Genomic DNA, 9,693 nt, shown 5'->3' on the forward strand with positions numbered 1-9,693 from the left:
TTGTGCTGTGGTCGAGGTCGGAATAACACTAACATCCTTTTGCATTTTCTCGTTTTTTTTAAATCACGCCACAGAACCTTTTAAATGTGTCAGACCTGTAACGGTGTTGTATAAGGTTAAAATCGTTCACATGTAACATGGAGAAATATGGGTTCTGCTTTTGAAAATGAAAACATCATAATTGAAAACTTGAAATATCTCAGACAGTCTGCAACAGGACAGATCAGGTAACATCAGAGGACACCCCAAGGTCACAGGTGATGCAGCAACACCCCCCCCCCCCCCCCCCCTGCATGGCGTCTACAGTTACCCACAGGGCCAAAACACAAGCGGATGGAGCTTATGGTAATATCTATCAAACAATGTATTAAAGAAATGTTAGTTTCTTTTTCTCTTACTTTATCTCATCATTCAGTGCACAAATAAATGGTCCTGAGTCGCCCATCTTTCTCTCCTCACACCAAATACTGTAATTCTGTAAACATAATGCAGGGAAGCGCGTAGAAAGCTTATATTGTGATATTGTTGAAGGTCGGAGGCCCCGGCATCCTGAGCTGCTGCACATGCAGACAGGAGGGGCCCCATAACTCTGGCTTCCCCTCCGCCCGTCTCCGCTGCTGCCGACTGGACCTCGTTATTTATTGCTCTGTAATTTCTGCAGACTAATTGATTTGGCTCGGCTTTCAGGCTGCAGGGAGACAGGAAGTCAGGCAACCGAGGAGTTAAGAGGGAGGAAAGTGTGTTTCTCTCTCTCTCTCTGTGTGTGTGTGTGTGTGTGTCACATGCTGCCTACTGTTCGTCTACTGGCAAATAAAGTTGAATCTCACACCTGTGTGCTCCTGCGAAATTCATATTTTTGTCAATATTTTTGGGAGCTATAAAGTAGGGATGGATATATTTTTATATTTCATAAGTTCAGGTATGCTGGTCCTGCTTATCAGCGGTGGGAAGTCATGCATTCAAAACTTTACTTAAGTAAAAGTATCACGAGAACATTTTTGGAAAGTATTGTCCAATAAAAGTTCCCCATCAGTGTTTTTTACTATTATATATTATGTGTCTGAATTAATGTTAAGGCTGCATTTTACTGCTGTAGATGTTTTAAATACTGTTGGCTAGTTTAATCTACAGCAATGCATCATATTCTCTTAGACCATCATATCCAAAGTACCTCCAATTTGTACTTTAAGGACATAAACATTTCATGATCCCATTAAAATTAGTTTCTGAGAGACAAAACTATACCAACATGCCAGATCCCAAATGTAATTACCTGCAGTTCTTTAACAAAGTGTCAGTATTACCTGAACTTGAGCACGATTCAGTCTGCAAACTGATCTTTATCCTGTAATGAGAACAACGGCTATCTGGATTGTCGGAAAACACACATTCAAAACCACCCCGAAGCAACAATGGTGAGCAGGAATTCAAATGAAACATTAAGTATATGTAATTAGTAGTAAATGGGGTGAAACATACACAAGACACAAGTATGGCCCTTTAAGCCAAACTAAGCAGCATTTTAGCCCTGGCCATCAGTCAGCATTAGGTTTCCACAATTTATGGCTCCATGCTAAGAGGTTTCAGGTCCCAAAATGAGGGGTTCAATTAGATTATCCCCCAGACAACACTTAGTGAAGGTCAGCCGATCGCTGAGATCAGCCAGCTCAATGCAAAGAGCATCAATGAGCTGCTGTCCAGCTGTTCTGGCTTTCACGACGCACCCTGCAGCCCCCATCATCCCTCCCTCCAGGCCTCATTTATGACACTTGATGGACAGCAGGTGGAAGAGGACACTCAAAAACGTAGATCTAGTAATGAGTTATTCTTTAAATGAAACCACTGTCCTGAACCCGAACTTTAAAGTGAGACGCAAGTGAGACACACACACAACCTTGCTGTAAAACTGCAACCTGGTATTTTTACATTTGGATTTATGTACGAATTAAACAAACAAGATATATAAAAGATGGTGTGATGAGGTTTCTTTGTACTTGTGAACAGAACCAAGCTGGCCTTTCCGCAGTTTCTAACTGCTAAGCTAGGCTAACCATCTCGGCTATATATACATTGCAGGAAAGAAAATCAGCGTATTTCCCAAATCCCCAAAACATTTTCTTTTAATGTGCTGCTTTTTAGTTTGGGTTTTACATAACAAATCACTCTGCAAACATCCCACGGGAGGAAAAATGTTTACCCTTTGAGCTGTTGCTGAGCTTAAGTTGGATTTTATGGGAAAAGTGAAGCTTCTAATCTCCATGTCTCCCGGGAGCTTTGATATGTATTTCCCGATGAGAGAAGTCGCCGATGCCACATTGTGAAGCGTCGGCGACGAGGTCACGCAAGCCTTCATCAAACTGTCAAGAGTCTCAGCAACTGTTGCGTGTGTGTGTCGTGTTACAGATGTCGAAACGACATGCATGAAGCGAAATTGAGGGAGGCCGTTTATCACAGAGGAGGGGGGTGGGGGGGCAAAAAAAGTTCTGTCTCTGAGAAGGAGACAGAAAAATGTGTGAATAATCCAATCCAACCCCAAACTACACGGCTGCCTCTTTTTAATGGGGAAAGATTTCTGGACCTGAACCCCGGACACGCCGGTGCTGGCCAGACGTCAGACAGTCGGGCCCACGTCTCTTTAGTTGGAAAAATAAAAGGATTTAACAGCATAAGTGAGAGCCGCTCGGCTAAGTGGTGTATTTTATGAATGAAAGGACTCTGGAGCCGTGAAACTACTACATGTTTTTTGATTTGAAGAGCTGTGTCGATAACATGGTCATAATAATAATTTAACCATTTCCACATGAAACAATACGAGTCCTTGGTGCAGAAAGCAATGGCATGATCCCCCACTGGCTTCCCACCCAATAATACAGCCAATTGTGTTCATTGGATTGCACAACCTCGCTTCTCTAACTTCCCGACAATCTCTCATTCACGTCGTAATCGCCAAGGTCTGAGAAGCTAGGTTTTATAAAAACCTTTTCACAAATATTGTTTCTTTGCAACACTCTGAATGCCTTGCAGGATAGAGCTCCTCTGAAAGTCTGCATGAATATTATACATTTAAAATGATATCCCTCCTCCCTTTCCTAAATACTTTTGATTTCTTTTTAACCGGATAAACTCGTCACACGAAACACTTTCCTAGCACAAGGCATCGGGTATGCGGCGACTTTCTTTAACCTTCTGAAACCAACAACACATCATTCACACCCACTTAATGCAGTGACATGGCCACGTATAAGGAGGTGTGAAAAAGCGCCCAGTTTCAGCTGCCTTCACATGGGGACTGTCCAAAAGTGCGTCACGTTGATGATTTCGATAATTACTGCATCTCGCCTCTCACTATGAAAGCACTTAGTTCACCCGCCTCCAACGGGAGACATTTGAAACGGCTATAAACACCTTTGCCTTTTTCGACTTGGTTGGACGGCGCTTTGTGAGAACTGGTTTCAAGCGTACTTCACTTTGCGGTGGGGGCCAAGTCTTTAGGTGTGCAACAAAATTACAATGCATTATCAAATAAAAGGCAAACATCTTCATGAAGACGTCATCGTGTTATGTTTATTGTTGCGGGTAAAACGCTGTGACCCCCAGATCTGGTCAGCGTTTGTTCTCCAAAGTCGCACGATCAGATCGCTCGTCTGCTTTTGGTTTCGTAACCTTTTCACAGAGTGAAGTAAAAATCACGTCCAGGAGGGTTTTTGAAGCCGACAGCCACGTTTAATGTAGTGACAGAGAGGACGGAGTAGGAAGAGAGCAGCGAAGCTATTTCACAAACGGTGTGAAAGAAAAACAGAAAGCAGATGTCCTCCAGGCAGGGGGTCCGTCTCATCCCTCCCCATCCAGAGGACGTATTACCTCTCCCTGAGTCTGCCTGACTCCGTCTCTTTTCTCACGCCGACTGTGTCCTCTAAAAGTTGTGGATCACACGGAAGCTTTTGGTGCTTTTAGTTTTTTCACCAAAGAAGCCATGAAACAAGAGGTGTTCAGAGGTCAGATAGGACTTTGGGAATTCAAAGCAGCTTTCTGGTCTGTTTTGTCTCATTTTCACACCTGAAAGTCCAAACCAACATTTGACTTGTTTTTGTTATATCGCATATATTTGATTTGGTTGTTTTTAGTTTGACTTTGCAATCACGGAAGCACACTAAAGAAGTCTACGGGACTTACTTTGTCCCGTAGTCACCACCTACATCCCATCTTGTTGTCGTGACCTTTGTCCAATTGTCATCACCTCGGTCCAGTTGTAATCATCACCCCGGTCTTCGTCAACAACGTCCTGTCGTCGTCGCCTCTGTCCCGTCCGCGTCAACTACGTGCCATTGTCACATAGTCGTCGCCTATAGGTCCGTCGTCGTCGTCACCTAGTTCCTGTTGTCATCACCTATGTCCTGCACCGGCACCTATATCATGCATGTATTGTGTATTCCATTTGAAATCATTTTGACCCCAAAAGAGGACCCATTAAATGATTCAAACCTCCATATAGGTAGATGTCTGCACTGTGCTGCATGACTGGAGAATGAAAAACTCTAGAAAAGCACAAGTGACCCTCAATCATTATTGAACTACAAGGGTGCCAACGGGTTATACATATTCATATTAAATTAATCGAATGTTGCCCTCTGCAGCTGAGTCGGTGGTTAGATTCAAAATAATTAAGCTGGGGTTTGTTAGTATGTTCAGCTGATATTCAAATAATGCTCACCCTTAAAATGGCCTACTTCTATTGTGGAGTTTGAAGAATGGCTATCAATAGCATCATGTTGCCTGTAGATCACAGCTGGTTGTGGACATTATTGTGCACTTGAAATAAGAACCTGTTCTATTTCAATCTGCACACATTTTGATGCTCAGCTTCCAGTTTCTTTTTCCCAACGAGTGGTGATTTCTTCTATTAATATTCGACAGTTGCTCAAAAGGTTCTTCGTCTCTTTCAACCGTCAGTCGGGTTGAACTATAGTACAGCAGACTGAAGAGGACTTAATGAATTGGTGGATTCACACATGGCTCTTTGGTCTGCTGAAGCATCGCAACGCCCTCAACACTGTTAGTGCTTCAGCGACCACATCACAGGTCCATCCACACATGGAGGAGAGGTTTCAGAGCAGCGGCAGTTATTGGTGGTGGTGGTGGTGGGTAGTAATTGGCCAGGCGTCACCAAGCGGGCGTGTTTGTATGTATATAGGATTTGTGTGTGTGTGTGTGTGTGCGTACTGTGTCTCCACACAGTCTCGAGCTCGCTGGTCTGTCTAAGCTGCTGATAGTTCACCATGAGACACTTCATTACTGTCAAGCAGAAACAAAACTCTCTCTCTCTCATTGAGACCAGTAAAAAGTACAAGTAGAAAGTAGCTTGAAATGAAGAAAAAAAGAAAAAGTCAGGTATCTTAAATTGTACTTAACTACAGTTCATTGAGTAAATGCATTTAGTACATTTACTCAATTAACTCACTTAGTACATTTACCTCCAACTCTTTAAGAAATAGAAATCAAAGACATGGATCTGTCATGAACTGATCGTCTTTGTTCCACCTCATGTGTGTTGACCATATTTCTTACTTTCTGTTCCAAAGTGAAAACAAAGATATGATCTTGCCAATATTTTTAATGCATCAACAACAAGTGGGTGAGGAGGTTGTGGTGGATGCGAGGAGGTTGTGATGACGTGAGGAGGTTGTGATGGACGTGAAGGAGGTTGAGGAGGTTGTGGTGGACGTGAGGAGGTCGTGGTGGACGCGAGGAGGTCGTGATGGACGTGAGGAGGTCGTGGTGGACGTGAATGAGGTTGAGGAGGTTGTGATGGACGTGAAGGAGGTTGTGATGGACGTTATGGTGGACGTGAGGAGGTTGTGATGGACGTGAAGGAGGTTGAGGAGGTTGTGGTGGACGTGAGGAGGTCGTGGTGGACGCGAGGAGGTTGTGATGGACGTGAGGAGGTCGTGGTGGACGTGAATGAGGTTGTGATGGACGTGAAGGAGGTTGTGATGGACGTCATGGTGGACGTGAGGAGGTTGTGATGGACGTGAATGAGGTTGAGGAGGTTGTGATGGACATAAGGGGGTTGTGATGGATGTGAAGGAGGTTGTGATGACGTGAGGAGGTTGTGCCGAACGTGAGGAGGTTGTGATGACGTGAAGGAGGTTGTGATGATGTGAGGAGATTGTGGTGGACGTGAGGAGGTTGTGGTGGACGTGAGGAGGTTGTGATAGACTTGAGGAGGTCGTGGTGGACGTGAGGAGGTCGTGGTGGATGTGAGGAGGTCGTGGTGGACGTGATGAGGTTGTGATGAACGTGAGGAGGTCGTGGTGGACGTGAGGAGGTCGTGGTGGACGTGAGGAGGTTGTGATGACGTGAAGGAGGTTGTGATGGACGTGAGGAGGTCGTGGTGGACGTGAGGAGGTTGTGATGGACGTGAGGAGGTCGTGGTGGACGTGAGGAGGTTGTGATGACTTGAAGGAGGTTGTGATGACGTGAGGAGGTCGTGGTGGACGTGAGGAGGTTGTGATGACGTGAGGAGGTTGTGGTGGACGTGAGGAGGTCGTGGTGGACGTGAGGAGGTTGTGATGACGTGAGGAGGTTGTGATGGACGTGAATGAGGTTGAGGAGGTTGTGATGGACATGAGGAGGTTGTGATGGACGTGAAGGAGGTTGTGATGACGTGAGAAGGTTGTGCTGGACATGAGGAGGTTGTGATGATGTGAGGATGTGGACGTGAAGGAGGTTGTGGTGGACGTGAAGGAGGTTGTGATGGACGTGAGGAGGTCGTGGTGGATGTGAGGAGGTCGTGGTGGACGTGAGGAGGTTGTGATGACGTGAGGATGTGGACGTGAAGGAGGTTGTGATAGACGTGAAGGAGGTTGTGATGGACGTGAGGAGGTCGTGGTGGATGTGAGGAGGTCGTGGTGGACGTGAGGAGGTTGTGATGGACATGAGGAGGTTGTGATGACGTGAGGATGTGGACGTGAGGAGGTCGTGGTGGACGTGAGGAGGTTGTGATAGACGTGAGGAGGTCGTGGTGGACGTGAGGAGGTTGTGATAGACGTGAGGAGGTCGTGGTGGACGTGAGGAGGTCGTGGTGGACATGAGGAGGTTGTGGTGGACGTGAGGAGGTTGTGATGGACGTGAGGAGGTCGTGGTGGACGTGAAGGAGGTCGTGGTGGACTTGAGGAGGTCGTGGTGGACGTGAGGAGGTTGTGGTGGTGGACTTGAGGAGGTTGTGGTGGACGTGAGGAGGTCGTGGTGGACGTGAGGAGGTCGTGGTGGTGGACGTGAGGAGGTCGTGGTGGTGGACGTGAGGAGGTCATGGTGGACGTGAGGAGGTCGTGGTGGTGGACGTGAGGAGGTCATGGTGGACGTGAGGAGGTTGTGGTGGTGGACGTGAGGAGGTTGTGGTAGAAGGACACTTTAGCAATCGGGGAATCCAAAAACCACGACCGAATTGCTCGTCAGCTAGATCGCGCATGGTGGAGGTAATTTATACGATAAATATGTTTCTGTGACTTGTTTTCATACACATACTTCAATCCCTCACAAGCGTTTTGAGTTGTTGAGGAAACCAATCTGTTTCTGGTGTTTCCTTTCAACATTTCCAACTTCATAGTCAGATAGATGAATAACATTTAGAGCTGTTGCTGCATTGTGCCAACATACTTTCTGTATTTCAAGGGAGGAAATAATTCTAAATACAATGGTTTTAGGTTACTTCAAGGTTTATGATCTTTGTCTAATTTAATAATGCACGGTTTCCATTTGATATGTATATCCACATCATCTCAGATGGAAATGTTGTACTTTATACATTAATACACTTATTTATCAGATTTAGATACATGTTACATTGCATTGTAGATTATGGAAATTAGACCTAAGTTATTATGTATTATTATGGTGTATAAAGTAATATTCATATTATTTATATATTCATATACATTATAGTATATTTACCTTCGCAAAATACTTTTGCGGAGGTTATGTTTTGATCGCTGTGTATTTATTTGTAAATATGTCTGTTTGTTATTCGCATAACTCAAAAAGTATTAAACCGAATCGCATGAAATTTGGTGGGATGATTGGCTGTTATCCGGGGACCATTTGATTCGATTTTGGGAGCGATCGGGTCAAAGGTCAAGGTCATGAAAAGGTCAAAATCGTATTTTTATCATAACGCGGTAAATTTTTATCCAATTGGCATGCAACTAATGCCAAAATGTTCAGAATTCAATGCCCGATCTTGTGATATACGACATAATACAATGACGTTATAACCCTTCTTAGCGGTTGAGGGTCGAAGTTCAGGGGGGGTCACAACCTTGCAAAATGTGCGGGGTTTGTCATAACAGTCAATTCTTATCCGATTTGCATGAAAACAGCACCAAAATGTTCACTGTTCTGTTCCCCACCCTCTCATACAAAGGTCAAAATCATAAATCAAGGCTGATGTTCATACATAATTCTTTTGTGACGTTTACCACAATATCTGGTATCAAGTTACATCAATTTACTGTTCCCCACACTGTCATGCCAAGTACCAAAAAGTGGCTGCGGCGAAGGTATGCGCTCTACCGAGTGCCCGTTCTAGTTAAGTATATTTTGATACTTTTGTATGTTTACTTAAGGTTTTTAAGTTTTAGTATTTCTACACTGTGTTATTATTACTTTCACTTAAGTAAAAGTTGTGTTGTGTTTACGGTGGATAAAAACACAAACATTAGTTATGGAGCGCAATATTATCTCGCTACTTGGAGGAAGAAAGAGAAAAAGAATAAAATATATATTTCACTGGAGTGATATTTAGCTCATTTGAAATATCAGCATTTATCTCTTTAGCGAAGTGTTGTGCCACACACACACACACAAGCACACGCACACTTAAAACTAAACTAAACCACGTAGTTTTTATTTTTTATTTGGTTGTGTTGCCCCTTTTTGTTCCTTTAAACATCCCTCTGGATAAATAAATCTTATCTTAAATTGGAAGTGTTCCTACTTTGTAAATTGGGCAAAATTAAAAGGTTTCCCGGTGCGACTCGTTCTTTTACTTTCTCCTCGCTCTCTTTCAGGTAAACCGAGTGTGACTGTTATCGGGCTAATTATCAGATGGGCTCTTCCTCTTCGCCTCACTTCTTCTCCTGCAGGAAAACAGGAAGGCAGGATTAGAGCGACGCGCTGCGCTGAGATCCGGAGAGGCCGGGTGAGTCGCCGGGTGGAATGCACACACACACACACACACACACACACACACACATTCTCTGAATATCTGCCACACATCCCCATTAAATCCATTAAGTGATCATGAGCAAACAAATGGCACAAACAGCTCGGGGAAAGCTTGTCGGATTCAGGATCTAATAAAAAGTCACGGGACGAGGGCGACGAGGAGAGAGCCAAGAAACAATGAGGGCCTCTTGCAGCCACGGTAACGTTTACGACCTGCATTATGAGGAAGAGGTGCTCATTATAGCCTTTAATGGGGGGAAACAAATAGTCTCCTGTGACTCACATTTTAGTGGAAATGCAAGGATGCAAAACAAAGTGTTAAACCAAACAACAAAAAATTATCAATACATATACATATATATATATATATATATATATATATATATATATATATATACACACATACTGTATATAGAAAATCGTGGCAGCAGAACATGCAGAAATGATCTTGAACAGATATCTGTGACCTTG

This window comes from Cyclopterus lumpus, chromosome 14 (genome assembly GCF_009769545.1).
Source record: "Cyclopterus lumpus isolate fCycLum1 chromosome 14, fCycLum1.pri, whole genome shotgun sequence".
In the NCBI taxonomy this organism is placed as follows: domain Eukaryota; kingdom Metazoa; phylum Chordata; class Actinopteri; order Perciformes; family Cyclopteridae; genus Cyclopterus; species Cyclopterus lumpus.